At 45.0% G+C, this 23,396-nt stretch overlaps 2 long non-coding RNA genes across 3 annotated transcripts; one reads left to right on the top strand and one right to left on the bottom strand.

The window, feature by feature from the left end:
• Positions 1 to 425: 425 nt before the first annotated feature.
• Positions 426 to 11,021, top strand: LOC115054481 (uncharacterized). 2 transcript variants are annotated; one of them, XR_003841598.1, is made up of 11 exons: positions 426 to 458; positions 559 to 597; positions 1,331 to 1,362; positions 1,456 to 1,495; positions 2,081 to 2,120; positions 2,325 to 2,364; positions 2,463 to 2,502; positions 2,735 to 2,774; positions 3,068 to 3,150; positions 7,167 to 7,532; positions 7,850 to 7,957. It is a non-coding gene; the product is annotated as an uncharacterized LOC115054481 (long non-coding RNA). The 2 variants fall into 2 exon arrangements; XR_003841599.1 differs by lacking the exons at positions 7,167 to 7,532; positions 7,850 to 7,957 and adding an exon at positions 10,850 to 11,021.
• An 8,928-nt stretch (positions 11,022 to 19,949) lies between these two features.
• Positions 19,950 to 23,056, bottom strand: LOC115055531 (uncharacterized). Its single transcript, XR_003841696.1, has 5 exons — positions 22,966 to 23,056; positions 22,606 to 22,665; positions 21,886 to 22,440; positions 21,218 to 21,784; positions 19,950 to 21,102 (listed from the first exon to the last, which is right to left on the bottom strand). It is a non-coding gene; the product is annotated as an uncharacterized LOC115055531 (long non-coding RNA).
• Between the last annotated feature and the right edge of the window lie 340 nt (positions 23,057 to 23,396).

Below are 23,396 nucleotides of genomic sequence, written 5' to 3'. Positions count from 1 at the left end.
ACTGGTGTTGGTGTGGTGTCCTGTGCTGGCCAATCAGGACGGAGGACTTCCTGGTTCTGTTCTTGTTCTGTCACTGGGGGTGCTGGGTGGGGGGGCTGCACTAGTGTAGTATGTTTAGTTGTTGCTCTGCTCCTTTTTCTGATGTCACATGTTCTTCTTTCTCTTTTTGTTGTTTATGGAGTGGCAGAAGCGATGTCATACGTAGTGCCTGAAAACAAGGTAGGAAGTTAATTGTTGTGTGTGTGTGTTTATTACAAATTCTGAATCAACCCCCCCCCCCAAAAAAAAAACAAAACTAATTATCAATTGTGTTTTTTGACTTAGAAGTGTCATTTTGTCTTGTGTGTTTAGTATTTAGGTTCTGTTCTTTTTCTGACATCATGAGTTTTCTCTTATTTTTTGGTGTTTATATTTTCAGAGTAGCAGAAGTAGTGTCTCTTGTTCTGCCTGAAAACAAGGTAAGAATTCAATGATTTAGTGTTTCGGTTCTGTGGTGTCTCTGCTGCTTTTACTAACTTTTTGTGTTCTTCTCTTTCTCTGTTTTCCGTTTGTTTTCAGAGTAGCAGAATGCTGTAAATCATGCTGCCTGAAAACAAGGTAAGAAGTTAATTGTTTTATGTTTTAGTTGCTTCAAATGTAGTATGAATGAGCAATTGTGTGTTGTGAATTTTCAGGGTCCCTTTTTTATGTATTTATTTATTTTTTGCCTGGCAACAAGAGCTCAGGTATACTCAGGACTGGAGTTGAGGGGGGATGGCATTCCCTCTAAAATAAAGATTGTCAAAATCCTCCCCCTTCTCAAACGGCCATCCCCCCTTCCCAGGCTCTGTGTTATTTTATCAATGAATGTGGACATCATGATGTCAACGTTGTGTTTTTGTGCATATTGAGTCAAATGATGTGGGTGAGAGGCACGTGCACTTATAGTGACACAGCAATCTTCATAGAAATGACGTCTTGGGTGTTACTGCCAGAGGTCGTCTTCTTCTTGGTTAAAATAATTGTTAAACGTTCTCTGTCCTCTGACGGTGTTTGTCAGTAAGATGTTACAGTTCTTGTCAACATTTCTCTAATTGATTGTGAGGTGGTGATTTTTCTTTTTAAACAACTTGAGTTCTTTGTATACCATAACACTCATGTTATGGTACTCAAAATGAACATGAATAATTTCAGCATATGCCAAGAGTATTGATATCCTTAGGGCAGAAATAATCTTGAGGGTCTATCTGTAAATTAATTTTGAATTGAATAGAACAGAATTTCTCTGTTCCTTTTTCTGATGTCATGTTCTGTCTCTTTGTCTCTCTGTGGTTTGTCGTTGGAGTGGCAGAAGTGATGTACCTGGTGCTGCTTGAACACAAGGTAATAGTTGTATGTATTGGACTTCTTAAGTTCTGTTCTTTCTCGGTTCCTTTTTCTAATGTCATATGTTCTTCTTCCTCCCCCCCCATTCAGGGGAGCAGAAGTGATGTGACTTGTGTTGCCGGAAAATGAGGTAAGAAGTCAATCTAGAATAAAGAAAAGGCATAATTGCTAATTCTTCATAAATCTGATGCAACAAAAACATGCACCTATTTAGTTTTTTCTGATTAGACATGGGCTGGTGAGGGGCACGTGCACTTACAGGGACACAGCAATCTTGTTTGAAATGAGGCCTTGGGTGTTGCGGCCATATTTATTTATTTATTTTTAAGGTTCAAATAATTGTTAAAAGTTCTCTATCCTCTGACAGTGTTTGGTCAGTAAGTTGTAACATTTCTTGTCAACATTTCTCTATTTGAATATGATGCTCGGCAACTGTCCTTATTGTAACCAAATCTACTATTCTTCCTGACTTTTATTTTTATTCATTAATTTTTTTTTTTTTACCACTTGAGTACTGTGTATAACATAACATGAGTGAATACTGGGTCAAATTCTTAATATTAAAATGAATAACTTCCAAGTATGCCAAGAGTATTGATATTCTTAGGACAGAAGGAATCTTGACGTAATCTTGTCTTGTGTGTTTAGTATTTAGGTTCTGTTCTTTTTCTGACATCATGTGTTTTCTCTTATTTTTTGGTGTTTATATTGTCAGAATAGCAGAAGTAGTGTCTCTTGTCCTGCCTGACAACAAGGTAAGAATTCAATCTTTTAGTGTTTTGGTTCTGTGGTGTCTCTGCTGCTTTTACTAACATGACAGATGTCGAATGAATGAGCAAATGTGTGGTGTATTATTTATTTATTTTTATTTATTTTTTTATTTTTTTTACTTCTTGCTTAGTTTTTAGGTTAAGTATTGTACTTTCTCTGCTCTCTTTCTTTTATTTTTCATATTTCAGGGTAGAGGAAGGGACATAACATGAGCTGCCTGAGAATCAGGTAAGGAATCAATTGTATGTTTAGTGTTTAGGTTCTGTTGTTTCTGTGCTCTCTCTTTGAACCTCACGTGTCCCTCCTTTTTCTGTGTGTGTTTTCAGGGGAGCAGATGTGATGGAACTGGTGCTGTTTGAACACATGGTAAGAATGTAAATGTTTTCTAATTAGTGTGTGTTCTGTTGTTTGTCTGTTCTTTTTGCTGCCATCAAGTGTTCAGTTGTTGTTCTTGTTGTTGTGTTCTTTTATTGTCCTTTTGGACTCTCAAGTCCAGCGTATATTTAGTGTTTAGGTTATGTTCTAGCTAGGTTTGTTATCTTAGTGATATCGAGTGGAATTTAAATTTTTTTTGGGGGGGGGTTGTCTTTATTGTCAGGGCAGCAGAAATGAGGTCAATCATGTTGCCAGAAAACATGGTAAGAAGTCAATAGTTGTGTGTTCTGTGTGTGTTCCTATTTCTTTTATTTAATGTGATATGTGCTGGAACACGAGGTAAGCTGTCAATAGATGAATGTGTTAGTTGCCTCAGATGAATGAGGAATCAGCAATGATGTGTTTTCTGTAGTCCTTATTTAGTGTCTTCTGAATGAGACATGGGCTGGTGAGGGACAATCACACAGTGGTATTCTTAGAAATGCACATGGTGACGTGGTGCAGTGGTTTAAAGAAGCTGTGGCCTGGCCATTCTCCTTCTCCTTCTGCCTGTTAGGTCCTGTCTAATCTGCGCAATGGATGTATTCTGTGTCAGTCAAGGAGGAATTTCTGGACAGGGGTGAGAACAGCACAGTGAAGGTAAGGTCTGTTTGGAGCTGCTGTTTATTCCCCCCCCCCCCCCCCTTGTTAGCTCACGCTAGCTTGCTGGTGTGTTGTTAGACTTGAGTCACAAAGTGAATGTGGGAATGGACGGAGAAAGCGGTGACTTCTTTGGGAATACATGTCATGGTGTCACAATTAGGATTAGGTCTCTGCTGTTTGTTACACAGATGGTAGCCTGGACAAGTATTGTGTTCTCAAACCTTCACATTTCTTAAGTAATAAAGAAACTGTCAAATGGAGCAATTGGCATCTGTGTTTTTGTTGTTTGGTTGTTCAGAAGTTGCTAGCCAGCGACTATTCAAAGGAAGGTGAGGAGAATCTTTTCAGCCATAAAGATGAGTCATGTCATCCTCAGTAATTCTTTGAAAGTTGGGCCTAAACCATCACTCATCACCTGAATGAGTGATGTTGGGGTTACAACAAGTAACATAACCAAGTGTAAAAAGACGTGACATCATTTCTCTAATAAGATCTGAGGTTCAGTGAATGTTGTTTTCTTTCTGTTGTGATGTTTCAGTTTTCAGAGCAGCAGAAATCATAGAAGTGGTGCTACATGAGAGCAAGGAAAGGATGTCAGCGGGTTCTCATTTCCTGTTGCTTTTTGTTTACTGTGACAGCAATAGTTGTGGTCAGGGACAAAGCAGACTTTGTTGTCTTTCACACCTTCACCTCTACCTTTCCACGCTGATCAAACAGGTTGGATTGGCTCTACATTGTGTCACGCAAACATGTTGCAGTTCAATCTTGCAGTGTTTGTCAATGGTACGTTTGTTGGAATATCACATCTTTGATGTGACATGGCATCAGGAGAATAAGTGGAACAATCTGATCAGTGACCTCTTCACATTTTTGGCAGAGCTGAAACACTTGCCAAGTTTGGAGATTTCTGAACATCCACTCATTGTGTTTAGGAGAGGCAAGAGTGATGTCAGAGTGATGAGTGGAATAGAAAGTGTGTCAAGAATGTGTTAGTAATAGCCATGTGTGAGAGTGACATTTGGAAGTCAAATGAAAACAGACACGTGTTATTAGTTGTTTCCATTCCTGTCAGGGTCTGTGGTCCAAGTTGCTTAGAAGGAAGTGGTTGAGGACAATGTTTCCATTTGTCAACTCTCCAAGAACCACATACAAAGTGATCAGAAATGGTTGAGTAAACGCTCAGCAAGCTGTAGACATGAGGAAGATGCTGTCCCGGATAGATGAAGATAAGATCAGGTAGATTGACAGTTTGTGGGGCCTCACGCAGGGGTTGAACAATCTGCCAAACCCAAGAGTGTGTCACTAAAGGTGGACTTTCTGGACAGGGGTGAGAGCAGCACTGAGGAGTTCATGTTAGTTTGGAGCTGATGTTTGGTGTTTTAGTGAAGTCCTGCTAGCTAGCTAGCCGACGTCAGCTTCGACTTTGTGACTGGAAAGTGGTGATTGCTTTGGGACTCGATGTCGTGGAATCACCATCTGCATTTGGTCACTGCTGGTTGCTACATAGACAATAGGCAGGAGCAATATTGTGCAGAGAGAGGCGAATGTTGAATGTCTTGGATATAATTGCACTCTTGCTTTGTGATCAGACAAGATGAACTTTAGGAGAAGTTGCCCAACAGTGCAAGCATGGAGGGTGTGTTTGCGGGTCTCTGAAAGGTCTCTCCACATTTCTCTAATTATTGTGAGAGTGGTGTGAAGAGGAAGGTGAGAAAAGTTGTTGTGGCCACCAAGTTGTGAGAGTGAGGAAAGTGCATGTGTTCAGGAAAGTGCCCAACTACAGAAGAAGAAGAAGCCGGTGTGCTTGTAAGGATTGGGGAGAAATACCGTTGATGCAGTGTCCTTGTTTTTGGTGAGAGAAAGCGGTCGAAGCTGTTTATCTTCTGACAGCGTTTGGTCAGTGATGTGTGAAATGCGTTGTAAGCAGTTGTTAAATAGAAAGTGAGGCCAGGTGACTGTTGTCTTATCTTCTCAGGAGGTATGGTGGACTTTGAGAAAAGAAAAGGTTCTTTTTAGCACTGGAGCGTTAGGTGTTATGGGACACCAATCGAAATGGGGCAATATAGTTGATATGAATGGGAGTTGCTTGAAAGGCTGTCCACCAAGTAGGAAACAAGTCAGAGCTTTTAATGACGAGGGTCCTTATGTGACGAGGTTGCAATAGAGTAGAATTTATTAGCATCTTTTCTTCCCCTGACATCTAGTGTTTTTCTTCTTCTGTGTGTCTTTGTTGCTTGTGTTTGGAGTGGCAGAAGTGATGTCAGTCACGCTGCCTGAGGAAAAGGAAAGAAGTCAACGGTGGTGTATTTGTTATTGTGGGTGAGTGACAGATGAATGCAGAATGAGCAATAGTGTGTTTTTTGTGTCATTAGTGTGGAGGTCCTGTGTTTGGTCTCCTCCTTTTGTGGATGCCATGTGCTGTAGTGCCCCTCTCGGTGTCTCCTTTGTACGTTTTTGGAGAAGTAGAAGTGACGTAACCTGTGCTGCCCCAATACAAGGTAAGAAGTGGATGGTTTTTGTAGCTGGAAATGTTGTGCGACAGTGATTGTCAAGACAAGGGACACAGCAGGCTTTGACATGTGTGCAAAAGAAATAGTGGTGGCCATGATGTAGTGTCAATGAGAACACGTTGTGGCTCCACCCACAGTTGTAGATTGTGTATGTAAAGGTTGTCTTTGCTGGAACTGCACTTGATATGTCAACACATAGAAAAAGAGAATGTGTGGGAAGTGGAGAAATGTGGAGGCTAGATTGTAATGACAAGTCAGCAAAATGGATGCTGTTGGCCTCTGTGACTTCTGGACCTCACCATTCTGCTATTTAAATTGGACAAGTGGTTGGAGAAGTAGATATTGTGTGTGTAGATGTTGAAGAAAGAACTAAAAGGAAGAGGAATAGGAAAGTAATGGAGTGGTGCTAAAATGGCACTGGGATGGTGTATATGTGTGACGGTGTGGGAATGGAGGCACAGTTGTGTTGCTCATTGGGGATCTGTTGGGTCTCTTACATGAAGACACTTTTTTTTAAGACCTGCTCTATATGTAATTTTTTCATAAACGTTCTTATGAGTTGGTGCTATCCAAATAAGTGAAATTGCGTTGGATTGGATTTGTGTTTAGATTGTAGTGGCTACTTGCAGGAGCCACCTGGGCTGGTGGTTTTTCCAACTGGTTTTGCAGAAGGTACACCAAAGGTCAAGCCCAAATCTGCAGGCACGCCTGTAATCGCATCGACAACATGTGCTCCTGGATGGATGCAATTTGGTTAGACTCTGTGAAGACACGCACATATTTAGGGAGCAGTCAGAGCAAGCATGTGACAATGAATCATTGTCATTGTGTATTTTGGGCTGAGCAAGGAAATCAAAGAAGAGGTCATTAGAGGAAGTAGATGTGTTACTGTCAACAAATGAAAGTAAATGCCGTGGTGTCACTTGCATAGAGTGTAGAAAGTAGCACGAGTCCAAAGAAGGCAGTTGGATGCTGTCATTTTGGGTGAAGGGCTGTGCTGAGAATGAAATAGATGATGTTATGCTACACATATTGCAAAGTGTAACATGCAATATATGAATCAGCCTGCACGTGTAGGTCAGTTAGACATGTAGGAAATAGCGAGCGTGTAGTTGTGATTGTTGTATGGACATGGATGAAGATGACGTATTGATGTAGGTCCTAGTTCACGGAAGATGTAGTTGCTTTGCAAACATTGACGAGTTGCAGCTGACACAAAATGCCTGGGCCCAGCTGGACTCTTCCAAAGACAATGCATGCTCTGGATTCATGATGGAGGCAGGATCAGCTGGATCTGCAGTTCCCAGGTGGCACAACTCCACAAGAGGTCGTATAGAACGGTGTACTTGGTAGTTGCATTGCTGTTCACGTGTGATGTGTCAGAGTGCTGTAATGTGGCTGAGCAGATGGAGGAGGCAGGTGAGGGTTGTCACACGGTGGTGAAGTTGTCTTGTCTTGTTGTTTGGTTTTTTGTGGCAGGTCCTAACTCTCCTCTCGTTTCAGGACACTCGCCCTTCGTCTGACTGGATTCCCAGTGTTTCCACGTGTTGCGTGTGCGTTATGTCCGTGCTGCAGTCCTGGATGCCTTGTGTCAGCTGTTGTTCCTGGATGGAGTGAATTCCTGTTGGAATGTCTGTAACTCAGTTTGGCCTTTTTCTGTAGCCGTTTCGTTTCCTCTGTCGGAGTGACCTTTGAACCTGGTGACATCCCTGTAATACTCCAAAGTTATCGCCCCATTTGTTTAATGTGGACAACATTGCTGTGAGTTCTGTCAAAGTTCTAATAAAGTCTGTGTTTATCTAAACTTCAGTGTCCGAGTCCTACCTGAGTCCTGTCCTGACCACTGACTGTTTGACCAAGTTCAAACCTGTAAGTGTTGTTCCAATGATAGATGTCTCTCTTCTCTTTTCAAGGCTGACGGTGTCGATGAAGAATGCGTGCACATTGTCGACTGAGCAGCAAGTGTCACTCAGACACGCAACTCTGTACTTGCTCGTAGTGTGTCTGTTGTGCTGTGTGTGTGCTTGTCTTGAGGCTTGTCGTGTCGTGTTCACTCTGTGGTTGGTGTCTAGTGCTGTGTTGTGTGTCCTTGGTGATGCCTGCAGTCTTTTTGTGCCTTGGCTCTTGCATTGTGTCTTGTGACTAACATAACAGTCGAGTGTTGCAGTTGTGTGTTCCTGTTGCAGGGTCATAGCAGCAGCGTCTCCTCCTGGGGCCAAAGGTGGGCCGATCCTGCAGGTACGAGCGTCTGAAGGGCGGAAAGCGTGAAGTGTGAAGGAGCACGAGAAGGTGTGCGGTTCTGCCTTGGACACCACACACTGTTGAAAAGGCACACATGGCAGAAAACATGGCGGAGTGCTTATGTTGTGTCTTGTCTTGTGTGTTATTTGTGGTGTGAGGGCTTTGTGTTGTGTCAGCTGTTGTGTTGGTTGTCTAGTTTGCTGTGTGTGTTGGTGACTGGTTTGAAGGCTGTTGCAACTGTGGTTGTGTCACACTCTGCTGGGTGTCCTGTGCTGGCCAATCAGGATGGAGGACTTCCTGGTTCTGTTCTTGTTCTGTCACTGGGGGTGTTCTTGTTGTGTGTGTGTGTGTGTGTGTTGTTGAGGTTCTGTTGTTTCTCTGCTCCTTTCTCTTTCTTGGTGTTGGTGTTTTGTAATGTTCAGACACTTGAGGTTTTGAGAGGAGCAGAAGTAGTGTGAGCGCTTTTACTAACAGAGACACCACTGAACCTACACACTATTGTGCACCCCTGTTGTTGTTGTTGTTGTTGCTTGTCTGGAGTCATTTTTAGGACCTGTGTCATGTCTGCTGTCTTGTTTGTGGTGGTGTTGCGTGTATTGTCTTTGTGGTTGTTGTGTCTAGTGTGTTGCCTCGTCGGGCACAACCTACACACTCAGGAAAACAGAGACAGCATACCTACGGTGTTGTTTTGTACCTGTGTCTCCTGTTCTTTTCAGTTGGAGTTGTGTGGTTTGGTTTGTGAGTGGTGGGATACTGTTGTTCATTGTGAAGCTCCTAATTTCTGCTGCCTGAGAAGAAAGTGAGAGTTAGAGTATGAAGTAGCTGGTCTGCTGATTGGTTTTGGTGACTTGTGTGTGTGTGTGTGCTATTGTTGTTCTTGCTAGTCTAAGAATAGGAAACACTGGAGATATTCCTTTTGACTGTAGGTGTCATGTCAAGCACGAGGGGAGTAGCTGAAGGGATGTTGCTGGTGCAGCCAGAGAATAAGTGAGGAAAGTACTAGTTGCATATTGGGGGGAGCCTCAGGTGTGGCATGGCTGTGGAATGTGTCTGTGTGTGTTTTTGGTGTTGTCATTTGAAGGCTTAGGACACATGTGCTGTGTTTGTAGAGCTGATGCCCCAAAAAGGAGGCGAGCCAAAGAGACTAGTTGTTGTGTGCCATTTCCCCTCCCGCCTTCTTTTCAGGCAGTGCAAGTGGCAAGTTGTGAAATTCTGTCTTGTAGGTTTTATTTGGGGTTAGAAACAGGAAAGTGCAGACTGCTCCTGTGATTCAACAACTCCCACATCCAGGAAATCGGGATGCCCAGATGTGTGATGGGAATGTCTTTGTCCTTCAGGCTGATTGGAAAAATGTAGTGAGGGACAGAACCAGCAGGAAAACGTGTGCTCCATGCACCTTCCACATCACACGTCCTGTGTGTGTGTGGTGTTGTTCTCTTCCCTGGCCCCTCAGCTGTCTTCTGCTGATGTGGTCCTGAGGAGCAGAGGCCCAATCCCTGCACTGTGTCTTTCTCCTCCATTGTCCCGAGTGTTGCGTGTTGGTTCTCTGGAGCGTTCTGTGATGTTTAATGCCTTCTTTCTCTCTCTCTCTCTCTGTTGTTGTTGTTGTTGTTTGGAGCCCTTCTGCAGCTGTCAGAGACAACGTCTTTGCTTGCAGCTGACTTGTGGTGTACCAGCTGGCCAATGTTGCTTCTCGACAGGGCGAAAGTGGACACGAGGAGCTGTGCCACATGTTCGGGCACCCCTCCTGGTGGTCCGTCCCCACTAACAGTGGCCACATGTGTTGTGGAGGTGGCATGTGAGGGCAATGTAGTCTGATTGGCAGGGAGTGTGGAATCAGTGGCATGTTGTGTCTCTGCGTTTGGGCTGAGTGTCGCTTTGTGGAGTCTAAATAGCACAAGACTCGACACCGTCAGTGTCCCGGGTTGTTGTAGTTGTCAGTGTTGATGTTTGCTGTCCTTGTTCAGGTGTGTGTTGGAGATGTGTCAGCCTGACACGCAGCACAGTGCAAAGGGCTAATTGGCCGTTGGGGCTCGTCATTGCAGTGGCTCTGTGTGCAGGCAGGCTGAGCGGTGTGGTTGTCACTTATTTTCTGTGGCTACTGTTGTGTGTTGTGGATTGTGTAGTGGTGGCTGATGGCAGCTGTAGTTTGATGTGAGCTGGTGTTAGTGTCGTATTCTTTGGAGTTGTCTCCTCTGTGGTGTGTGTGTGTGAAGGTGACAGGACAGGCCTTGTGTTTTCAGTGGCCGGTGCAGGGTTGTGTGTGTGTGTGGTGTTGTAGTGTGGGCTCTCTGTTGCTCTCTAGAAACACACATGAGAGAGCAACGGTGTCCTTTGAGGCTTGGTGTCAGGTCGTGCTGAGTGTGGTGCAGTGTCAGACTCAGCCAAGTGTTTGTGGTGCTGTTGTGCTGCAGTTTGATGTCTGGAGTTGTTGCTGGTGAGTGGTTTGAGCTGTGTTGTCTCTTGTGTTGACGTAGCAACCCATCAGCACTGCGAGGTCTTGCTGTTGTTTTCACAAGGTGTGTGTGTAGTTGTTTTGTGACAACTGCATGTACCTTAAATACCAAACACGATCTTGAGCATGTGTTGTTTGTCTTGAGATTAGTGTTGTGGCATCAGTTGCCACAGGACTTGAACTACTTCCCCCTCAAGTCCTTTGTGCAGCTCTGGGCAGAGTCATCTCTCCCGTCTTCTCTTTGCTCCTGTTCTTCTTGTCTGCATGCTTTGTACTTTGTGCCAGCCATATCTGAGCAGACATGTTTTCCCCACCCACAATGCATCTGCACCCTTGCAAGAAAGAATAGCACACTCCCAGTTTCTCAGCCTTTTATTGGATTCACACTCTTCTCAGGTCTACACTTTTCTCTGGGGGACACGTGAGATCTCATCATGTCTTTGTTGCAGACAACTCAGCCTGCGATGGACATGTCTGTCATGTGTTGCAGGTTTGTTGCAATGGCTGTCAAGCAGCTCCTGGAATATGGATGGATGTTTGGCCCAGCTGGCTGGTCTTTCCTCCAGTTGAAGCACCTCACCAACCTGGAGGCACCCTGCAAGGAAAGAAAGGACAGCATGAAGAAGAAGATTGAGTAGAATGACATTGTTTGGAGTACTTGGAATACCTGCAATTTTCTTTGGGTGGTAGTTGTTGTTGTTGTTGTTAACATCAATAAAACAGATTGTCATGATTTCCTCGTCATGTCCTGCTTAGCCAATCTATCCACCTGCTGTAACTATGTCAGGATGGATTGATCTGTTACATGAAATCAACCTGAACTGTATGTGTGGAGCTAGATGGATTTGTGAGAGCTAAATGCGCATGCATTTGTGTGTGCACACAATAAGTAGTAAACTTAAGTAGTAAAGATCATGAACCCAAATCAATAAAACACCCATTTTGGCCTATATGCCAAGAGACAAATGCTCACATCCACCCTACACACACTGCTGGTGGCTTGAGCAGACAAACACCCACGCACAGAAGCCTCACAACCTGTTTGCAAGAGAAACGAGGACTGTGCTGAGATTGACTCTTGAAGGTGTGTGAGAGAGAGAGAGAGAGAGAGAGAGAGAGAGATGCCCCTCTCTCTCTCCATTGACGTGATGTGCTGTTTGTCTGGAGGCACCTGTGTATTGGGGGTGTCGTCCTCTTTGTGCAGACAGAGTGGCGTCTGAGGCCACACACACACACACACTGGCCTCAGGAAACAGAGCCTGCATTTGGATGCTGACCCACAAGGCAACTGCAGGCTATGAGGACTACCGAGTTCTATTCTGAAGCCTAACTAGGAACACAGGCACATTGTTTGGTGAAGGAGGCAGTGGAAGGAGGGGGCTGTCCAAATGAATGCACAAGTCCACCCAGCTCACTCAGGCCACACCCACCACAAGGAAACGTGATGGTTTGGGAAGTGGACTTCCCAAACCACAAGGATGTCACAACAAATACAGCTCACCTGGGACTGGCCTATTCCAAATCCACTCAGGGCCGTGGCTGCTTCAGTTGTGGTGCCTGTCAGCAGCCCAATGGGCGTGATTGCACATCGACCTGGGTTCCACACCAACACCAACCACAACAACAACAAGAAGATGCACCTGATCTCATGAGCAGCCAAAGGTGGGCTCCAGTTCTTTGCCACCACAATCAAGCTGATGCTGTTCAGCCTGTTGAGGGGATTTGCTGAGGAAGCAACTGAGAGAGTCAAAGACATGCATCTCCTTCCTTCCTTCCTTCCCATGCTTCCTGCCACCACACGAGCTGCTCTTTCTTTCTTTCTGTCTGTCTGTCTCCATCCTACTCATCCATCAAACTCTGCCTGCAGGGCTCAAGCCAAAGCACATCCCGTGCTTCCATGTCTGCCACCAAGTCTCAAGAACGTCAGACACCTTGCAGAAACTGGGCCTGCCGACATGCTGTGCTTGACACACATTCTAACCAACATTCTAACAACACACTCCACCTCGTCCAACTGCAGCCATTTCCACTGTGTCAACTACACAGTCTGAATATGACACCACCCTCTCCAACATGACATCATCCTTTTTCTTCTCTGCTTGGGGTGCCACATCCCACCAACGTGACACATCTGCACCACATTCTCACCAAGAAAACACACGCCTCCTGCTCCACCTCAACACCTTTCACACTGGGCATCATAACCACACGGGACAAGCACTTCACCCACTCTAAACTCCCACTTTGGCCAGACAGACTCAAGCTTCGACTGCTTCATGGCACCCAGTCTTTGTTGTCTTGACTGCAGAGTGGAGGAGCACTCACCCATTTTGTCTGGTCAATCAGCAAGCGCTTGAGTGTCAACAAACACCACACAATCCTGCCACACCTGTGTTCCTGCATCTGAGCCCCAGTGGCAGCAAGCATCTTGGTCACACAGTGCACGCAGCACGTGCTGCACGTCTGCACTTCTTCCACGTACTGAGAGACAACAGCTCCTATGTCTCTCACCCACATAGCAGCCATGTTGTCTCCTACTTCCGGCCTTCGCTGAAACACTCCAGTTGTCTCTGTGGGGTGGGGCTAGTGTGGCAGCGCTGCCACAACACCAGCCTCACTCTTTCTACTTCTCATTCTGTCCCTTTTCATCCACCATTTAACTTGCACATTCTCCTTCTTCCTCCATTGTCACCCACTTCACCCTCCCCTCCCAAAATGCATAGCTCATGTCCGCCACAAACACCTTCTCCTCTTTGACACATGACATGAAAGAAAAACTCCTCCTCTTTCTCACTCAACACCTGTGCTCCACAAACACACTTGCTCCCCATTTCGACCCAGCAGGCTGACAACTCCACAACCACAAACAGCCACTTCTCCTCCTCCTCTGCACTACACTCACGTCTCACTCACCAATGCGCCAGCCACAACGACACCATTGGCAGGCAACAGAACACAGGCTCACAGGGCTTCTTCACCACACCAGCACCAACGCCGCACTCCCTGGGATGGACCACAATGCACACACATTCTAACAAATGCACCCCCCCCCCCCTTGGATGGAGACGTTTGTTGAGGGGACTGTCTGTTGCTCCAGAATGGAAACCAAAAGAGCCTCTGGGTCCACTTTGTTGACTGCCCATTGATGAGGGTGGCTTTGGACAGCGAGCAGTCAGATATTATCGGTATCTAAGTATGACCAGCTTGAATATTGAGTGCAACTGCAGACAACGACAAGAGGAGGCTCCATGACATGTCGACAGTCGGTCACAATAGCTCTTGACAATGCAAACGTCACAGACACCAGGTGTTGTCACCAACGATGGGCATTCTTTTCACCACTTCCAGTGTGTACTTTCGATTACTTTTTACTACTCGCCTCGTGATATGTCAACATCCAGATAGATCTCGTCTCTCATTTAGCCACCAACCAACCTCAATGCGTTGGCCTCAACACGCGCAGATCCTGTTTCCTTTGAGTTCACATTCTGAAGATACCCTCTGCTGCTTTTTGCCTCAACCTGGCCAGTGTTGCTCCAAAAAGAGCCGCTGACTCGAGTTGACTGCAAGTCACTGTGAAAAATAACTACAGCTTTGATGCCAACGTGACAGACATGCTAAACTACCACGAAGGCTGCACAACAACATTCCCGTTCACTCATGTTCAACGACATTGCAACATGGACGCTAACTCACAAGTCATTTCATTTTATTCATTTCCTTGCACTTGCTTCTTTGGGGAATCTATCCACCCAGTCTTTTCAGATTAAGTCCCATTGGATTTGTGCTTCTCGTCTCACTTCCGACAGCAGTCTCATCACAGCTGCGGTATCCTTTTCCTTCACCCAGCCACAAACATTGTGGCTTCTCAACCAACAGCTGGCACACAGGCGGCTGGAGACGACGCTGCTCAGCTGGAGGCCAACGCCAACTGCGCAAGTCCTGAACACCAAAATGGCGGACAGTGGGACAGTGCACCAACAGCCAAGGATCTCTACTTCACACCTACTGGAAATAACTTTCTTTTGTGGGCTGTTCATAGAAACGCACAAACACTCCACTCATCCAAGCTCTTCAACTGCAGTTTATGAACACAACCCCTTTGGCTTCTTCTTCACAAAGCTATCTAGCCTTACCTTTCATCTGCCTTCACGCTGCCCTCGCCACTGATGACGTCACGAACGGCCTCCGCCACGACAGACTTCACTTGTTGCTCCTCCTGTCAAACAGGGGACACAGACATTTCTCTACTGCAGATATTAACATCAACGTGTGGATAAGCTCCACTTTTCCTGTGAAATACTTGCAGGGCATTGACATCTCAGAATCTCTGCTCACTACTGTGGCGTCAACTGACACGTCACTGACAACTGCCACCCAACATGACTCTTACCTGAGGAGGGTGAGCCTTTCTTCGCCTCCAACATGGTGCTGCAGCAGGATAACACACCGTCAGCAATCGGGCCGACAAACTCCATTCGCTCTCCACAAAGGTCACCCACACTTCTCGTCGTCACTTGCCCCTTTTTTCCCCACCCTCTTCCGTTTCCCGGCACCGACGGACCTGCTTCAAGTCAGACGAGAGTGGCCGTTTAAAGGAAATGCCACCTTCCCCAGACACAAGCGAGGCGAACACTACTCGACTAAATCTGAATGCTCTCAAAGGCCAAAGTGCGTCTAACATGAAACCACACAAACACCTCACTGGCTGCACGAGGACGAGCCTTGACAGTACGACATTTGATTTGGCACTCATCGTGCTGATAAGTACTGTTTGTATTCTTCCATTCAATAAAACAAGTTCCTCCGTGTCCTTAAGCCTGTGCACAACTTGGCCATGGTGGGAGTATGTATAATTGAAAATTTTTATTATCCCTTTGACTGCAAATTCATATCAGCCTCCTTCACTACTAATAATCGGTATCGGCCCTGAAAAAAAAACATCGGTATATCGCTAATTTAAACTGACTAAATGCTCTATCAACAACCCCCAAAATAAATCTACTTCAGAATATTTTGCTCTCCATAAAAACATCTCCTGTCAATTATAATGGCGGTGCAACATAGAAAACAATTAATAAAAACAGAGACTATATTGTCTGTTTTTGGTCTTCTTGGGGAGCTGATGTCGCGGTAATTAATAAAATATTACAAAAACACACTGCCTCCTCTTTTTACCGTCACTGGACTCCCCGTTGTCTTCCCCGCATCTGTATCACATGAAACGGACAAAAGAAATTGCTTAAGAAACACGTTTTCCCAAACATGTTCAAATATGACTCACCGCCATTACGTGGCTGTCCAGCTCGGCACGAGACATTCACAGACATATTCATGTATACGTTAGCAGTTAGCTTTGTCATCAGCGGCAGCTAAGTTAGCTTGAGATCATCCGCCATTTTCACTTCACATCAACACGACGTTCATATCCTGACGGGTCTTGAGCTTCACAATCACTCTCACTACATTAAATACAATAAAGAAATAACACAGTTCGCCCATTTCTGACTAAACCTCCTGTCCAGTCAGCTAGCGTCAGGGAGCTAACTCACCGGGATGATCCGGACCAATGAAAGAACCGCCACCGGAGTTCCTCGCGGACACTTCGCTCTCGGGAAGGTCCTCTCGGTGTGGACACCATCAGACTTCGTCCCTGTTCCACAAAGAAGGGGAGTCAGTGAGCTCACTGACCGACCACATGATACTTTGGCCCCGACTGTCCACCGTTCATGTGGACCTGCTGATCTCCAGCCGGATAGAAACTGATTCTCTGATGTCTATTTCACTGGATTTGCTTCAAATAAAATAGAAATCATGATAATGATTACTTTCTAAGGAGTGCTGTTTTAGAGAGTACAGCTCCATACACACAGCAAGAGGCTGAAAATTAAAATGTACTTTCTATATTACTGACTGCTTCTGCACTCCTTGTGGGAACAACAAAGTTTGGGTTTGTGACTTTGGTGTGAAGGTCTTTTTTAATGTAATGTATCTGTCGGTGATGTCATCATCCTACTCTGCTCTATAACATTCCATCGCCTTTGAAGTGACTCTGTTGCCTTTGAAGTGACGCTGTGATGTCACTGGCTCCTCCATCATTCCTTGTAAATACCAGCTGGCACACACAGTCCCATCACAGTACATGCACAGCAGCACTACAGCGTTTGAGAAATCAGAGCACACACACGCAAACAAACATCATGCCAAAGAAGACAAAGAGCGCACGTGGACGCAAAAATGCCGCCAACACAGCAGAAGAAGGCCGGCTGGGAGAAATTGAAATGCTGAAAAGGGCTCTGGAGAACGAACAGGCCCTGAGAGAGGCAGAAACACAGAGGGCCCAAGAGAATGAGTCCAAACTCAGGGAGGAGCTGGACAGGGTGAAAGTGATGTTCTCCAACTACATCAGGTACGATGAGATGCTCAAAAAGGCGGCGCCACCCCAGAGGAGATCATCTCCAAACACCTCACAATCCTCAAAGATGGAACAGCTGCTGGACAGTAAAGAGCCAGAGGACAATTGTGGAGAGACTCGGAAACCGACAGAGAGGGAGCAGAGGTTGATGAAGTTGGTGGACAATCTGACAGAGTCCCACAAAGAAATCAGCGAGATGTACAAAAACACAATGTCTCTGCTGAAGAAAACCAGAGAGCTGAACGACGCCACAAAAAAGGACAATGTGGACTTAATTTTCACGTTGGAAACGCAGAACCGATGTATTCAGAAGCTGCTGCATTTGCAAAAGAAAAACAGCAAACTCCAACCAGAACACAGGTCCAGTCTGATGGACATGAAGGCCAGCATACAGGAAGTGACTGAGGCCAACAAGCCGGAAGTTGCTGAAGTGACTGAGGCCAACGAGCCAGAAGTGGCTGAAGTTGCTGAGGCCAACAAGCCGGAAGTTGCTGAAGTGACTGAGGCCAACAAGCCAGAGGTGGCTGAAGTTACTGAGGCCAACAAGCAGGAAGTGGCTGAAGTGACCGAGGCCAAGCAGGAGGCGGCTGAAGTGACCAAGGTCAAAAAACAGGAAATGGTTAAAGTAACTGAGGCCAACAAGCAGGAAGTCAATGACAATCAGACACCAGCAGAAGATGTGAGGCCTGGACCAGCACCTTCAAATCCACATGCCAGCTCTGAGCCGCTTCCAGACGGACCAAGGAAGAGGAAGGAGAAGAAGAATCACACCAACAGCAACCACAACAACTCCAGATGGAAGAGGTTCATTGGCTTTTTCAGTTTCAAAAAAAGAAACAACCAAGTCGCTGGAAATTCATCGCTTCACCTGCAAGAAATGACCGAGCTTACGCCACCCCATTTAAATCCGACCGGCTGTACACAGGAAGAAACTCCGTAACCAGTCAAACTGCAAAATAGGGAACAGGAGAAACATCCAGCCTTCCCACACAAAACCCCTTTTTTCTTTTTCCTCTCTTTTTCTTTCTTTCTTTCTTTCTATCTATTTCCTTTCCTCTCTTCAAAAAATAAAAAAATAAATCTAAACTCAAATAAAGAACGTCTTGCTTTCTATTTTAGTGTCCATGTAAGCGCTTGGAGCTGCCATGAATTACTAAGTGATAACTGGAACCCATTTATTTCAACGGCCTTTACGAAGGAATGATGCAGACCAAGCTTTTTGATCGCTACAACCGATTGATCACTGAAAGGGGAAGCACAGACACTCCCCAAAGTACAAACGAGAATCCTGAGTTGTTTACAAGTTGTTTGTTGTGCTTCATTTCTAAAAATCACTGTAGTTAACGCAGATGATACATAAAACCAGAATAAATAATGGAACTACTCCTGGTCTCACGCTCATGTCTTCTCAACAATTAGCAACCAAATATTCAAGAGAAAAAAGGTCTCAGAACAAACAGCTGAGTGGTGTCTGAATACACACTGACTGGCAGAGACAGTTTCTCAAACACCTGCTCATGTATCTCCGAGGCCCCTCCAGTCTTCTCCGAGGTCACAACCAGGAATTAAGTCATCTTGCATGAATCTGATGGTTGGTTTTCACATCAAAGCCACTATGCAGGATGTGCAGGCTTTTGGACATCATGCAGCCTCTGCACCTGCCAAAAAGCATTCCAATCCAAATAAAACAGGAAAATATATTGAATTTTAAAAATTAAGGGAGCAGCTGTCAGTGGACTTTGTGAATGCAGCAGTAAATAAAAATGGAGATATTTAGGCCCAAGACCATGAAGTGCTTTAAAGAGCAGCAGGAGGATTTTAAAATCCTTTAACTCACAGGAAGCTGGTTTCGTGATTTCACATGTAACACATTTCGACCTTCTTGGCGTTAGGACTCTGTCTGCATCAGTCCCGCAGGGGACGAGGTCAACCACCAGCAAACGGCAGACAGGATACTCATAAGATCAGCTGACTTACACGATGTGCATGTAAAAAACTGAACTCAAACCACCGCAGAAAAACTGTCGGGCTTCTTTCATCCACCTTGGGTAAAGAACTCTGTCTTCGTTCGGCTGAATAGTAATGATGCAGCTGTCTTGGTGCCTGCTTTACAGTTGCCAGGTCTCATTTGGTCTTAAAATATATACAAGCTTGATCAAACTATGACTGGGATAATAGGATAAAAGAGCAAAAGCCAGAGGGCTGTGTGTAAGGTGACCCAACTCCACTGTGTGCCTTGTCAGCACAGTCCAGAGAGCAGATGGATGGGGCCTTTGGCAAAAGTCTGCAACTATTTCAGTTTCTGACGCTCTAAGTTTAATTTCTTTATTCTGAACATTTCCACATAACAGGTAAGGCAAAAGAAGAGGGGGAAGAAAAAAACAAAACAAAAAAAAAAAAAAAAAACCCTTACCTGGTCTACAAGGGTGTCGAACTCCAATGCATGGGCCAAAACTGAAAAATTGGTGAAAGGGTTCAACGGTTATCAAAAACTCATTGCACTGGAACTCAAAGTCTATAGGTTAATGGCTATGAAACATCATGAATTATGAAAAGAAATAAATTCATGACATGGTGCTTCATGTCTGTTATATTCTTTGATTACAGCTACACTGTCCTCAGCTGTTGCAAAAATCATATACATTATATGGATTAAGTGTCAAAGTGAGGCTAAAGAGAAAACAGAAGCAAAGAGTTGTGTGAAATAAACTAAGTGTGAGGACTACATTAAAGTATGACAAGACAGAGTGAAAAGGCTGAAGGACCAAAAATACTCCCCCCCAAAAAAATAAAAACAAATAAAAAAAAAAAAAAAAAAAAAAAGTAAAAAAAAATCCACACAACAGCTGCTTAACAATCATTACTTTGGATTTTATTGGTTTCCAAAATGCAATTCACTTTCGACTTCTGACATTAAACAGCCATTATAGCACAAAAACAGTTCACATTACATTTTCATTTACAAGAGAATATACTCAGTCTTAAACATTTCTAACAAGAAGCATTCAGTTTCAAAGTCAACCATAGCATTAAATTCTCAGACATACAGCCACAAACTAAACAAACCAGTCACTACTACACACTTTACATTTCATTTAGACCACTGCACATGTAAATGGGCAAAAAAAAAAAAAACAAATAGAATAAAAAAAAATAAATAAATAAAAATCCCCTACTTAAATGACCACGACACCGCACGGAAGTGACAACCAAACGACAACCGCACTTGAAACTACTCAAACCATGAACCAGGCCAAACCAAACTACACTTCAACAACCAAACAGGGCAACAGGAGCACAGACTTTACACATAAGCAAAAACAAATGTAGGACCCACACCTACATTTCACTGCAATCACAAAAGTCAAGCAATTCTTACTTTTTTGCCTTGTACATACTGTACGCATCAGGATCTGCATCCAGAGGAGGAGCACCAACAAGGTGATCAGCATAAAGAGGATGAGCTGCAGGATTGTCATGGTGAGGAGCAGCCTCAGTGGTTGGGAGAGAGTCTGCCACCTACAGGCCACTGAAAGGACAAACAACCAGCCAAGGACACAAACAACTGCTCTGAATTGAATGACATCCACTCACCACACCATCTGGTTTCTTCAGACAGGAGGCAGCAGTGCTGCTGAAGAACACAACACTTAATGACTGTTGACATTTCACAGGGGGAACACACTTGTGACTGTCAACTTACCTCCAACTCCTCAGCACTGCTCCTACGCTAGGACAAAAAGGCATGTTCACGTACAACCACACATTTACTGCACCACATGTGACACCACTCGCTGTGTGGCTAAAGAGGATGCATGCAGAGAGGTGTGTGCAAACCTTCCGGCTCCAACTGCAGTCAGGGAGACATGATGATGAGTCAACCGAAGCTCCAATGGATCAAGAACAGCTCCGAAAACATGGAAATGAGACCAGAAAGAAGAGTAGTTAATAAACACACAACATAAGTTGTCTCTACAACACAACTTCTGTCCAAACACAAAAGCAGATCACCAAGACCAAAGCTAACCACCACTGGATAGACCGCATGCACCAAACCTTGAGCCACAACCGCAAAACCACCAAGGGCCAACACAACGCACACAGTCCAAACTGACTGCTGAACCAGAAGACAAACAAACCAGACCACATTACTACGCAACCACCTATTACAGTATAACCACTGGCTATGCATGTACAAAATAAAAATTAAAAAAAAAAAAAAAAATTAATTTTGCCCATTTACAACATACAAATCACACAATTAACAACGTCAACAGTTGATCTGTCCAACGACGATGCTGACTGGCCCCTTCCATCACACTGGTACTCTGCAAGGAGGAAAGACGTTCATTACCTAACCAGTCACTGTTACCTCAACTGAAAAGAGAGCCTTTTCTACTTCATTTCTTCATCAGCTACAGCAGAATTGCTGCTTGTACATACCTTCAGCCGACCCTCCCTGCTGAGGTTGAACCTGAAAGCAGACAGCGGCAGTAAATGGAAAACCATGGCTGGGAGTTTACCTGGCAAGTTACATAACGGCACCGACTCACCAAATGGACACGAGCAAAGCAGTCCATCCGTCCTGGACCGGGAAGGTGGACAAGGTCACTGATTCCTGGGACCACACATCATGCACTACTTCCATTGCGGGGAGGGGGGCTGTGGTGTGACACACAAAATTACTGTCCAGAAGAGGGACAAGCAGTAAATACTACAACCACCCCCGACAAAACAAAAGCCACGTGACTACCCAACACCAAAGGAAAAGTGACAACCCACTGATGCAATAATACAGCAACAGACATCTTGTAAACAAGTTCAAGCTCACCTGCTGGCCCCAACGACTGCAGCAGCACAGCTCCCACTTCAGGGTACAGCAAGTCCAGGTAGGCATTTACTACACTTTTATTTCTGAAAACAAATAAGACTCTTATCTGAGTGGGAGTGGAGGAGAGTCCTGCTCCAGCTTTGGCCCCTCAGAGAGGCTCCATCACAGCCACCACGAAACTGGAAGAAAAAAACAAAAAACAATAACAGTCCAACAGCACATGCTGAAATTATGAACACCTCAATCTTGTATTAAAATGTTTCCACATGATTACACCTACCTGTTGATTGGCACCCCCTCCTGCTTCTTCTCCAGCACTAACAGAGGGAAACAATAGGATTAAATAAAGCTCGTGTGCACCATTTAAATTTAAAGACATTTACTCTACCATTACAATCTCACACCACTATCAGCCCACCCAAAACCACGACGCAAGCCGACGAGCGAGAAACAAACGGCACGCAAAGTGGAAGAGTCAAGCGAAAGTCAAGTCAAGTCAAGTCAAGCGAAACCGAGACAAAAGGAAAGGACCGCACAACCAACACCCTCCCTCCAACGACGACCCGTCAAATTCAGTGCCAGGTTTTTCCCTAAAACTCAGACACATTATTTCATGACGACAACTACTTCAGTGAATAGAGAACTCAGACTCTTACCTGAGGGAGGGTCCCTGCCCAGGTGTGTCCCTGATGGGAGATTCAGGGAAACTGCTCCAACATACATTACCATCAAAACATTAAGCAGCTGACTGAATGCATTTCAAGTCAACTGATCCTCATGTTGACTCCTCCAGTTTGTTTCACCATTGTATTGCCTTCTCAATCCATAAAATAACCTGTTCAAAAAAAAAATAAATAAAATAAAATAATAATAATAATAATAATAAAGGATAAATTTTTTTCCCTCATAACTTTTGGTGCACGCACAACAAAATGCGAAACATTTCATCGCTCACTGAAGAGCTATGACATGACGTCACTTCCTGTCTTCTCCCACCTACCTGTTGGACTTCCGGGCCACGAGCCTGAATCCGGATTATTATTTTTTATTTTAACATGTGCTGCGGAAAAAACAAACACAAACAGAGTTAAGACCACTCGTTAAATCCGTGTAGACATCTGCATGTGACTGACAGCATCTGCTAACTGGAAACAGTGAGACAGGTGCCCGGTGAACCCCTCCGTGGTGCACACAGCGTGAATAACACACAAACACTCACACAACAGCAGCATCATCTAAACCAGAAAGAGTCTGAAACAAACAAACACAACGCTGCGGACACGGCTGAACTGGTTTGCTGTTGCCGGCAGCCGTAGCTTTGGCGGCTAAAGCTACCTGAAACGACACAAAGCCGACCTACCTGTCGTCCAGAAGCAGAGAGCCGAGCCGAGCGGACTGCTGGCTTGTTCTGACTGAACCAAGTTCAGCGCAGCTCGGTCTGTTAAACACGCCGTGACAGCAGTCCTGGTTCAATCCGAGTGCGTCTCACCGGCTGCACTGACTTTAAGAGGAGCCGGCAATTAGCAATCAGCGCACCTGTGGGCGTGGCGCATGCGCACGCTCTCTCACACACACACACACACACACACACACACTTCAGACATCTCAGTCGATCAAACGCTCACACATCACTGTGAAGCTTTCATTCATTTCGTGCCTTCCGTCGCCATTTATGTTCAGGAAGGAAAAGCATGGTGGACATTTGACCGGTTCTCTCAGCCGGAATAAACAGCGATAAACATCGTCTCGCGCTGCTCCTTCACCTCACTGCCCCCCGCTGCTGTCGAGGCA

The sequence above is a fragment of the Echeneis naucrates genome, chromosome 2 (assembly GCF_900963305.1).
Source record: "Echeneis naucrates chromosome 2, fEcheNa1.1, whole genome shotgun sequence".
Taxonomy (NCBI): Eukaryota; Metazoa; Chordata; class Actinopteri; order Carangiformes; family Echeneidae; genus Echeneis; species Echeneis naucrates.
Note: the sequence above shows the minus strand (reverse complement) of the source record. Positions and strands in the feature narration are given on the sequence as shown.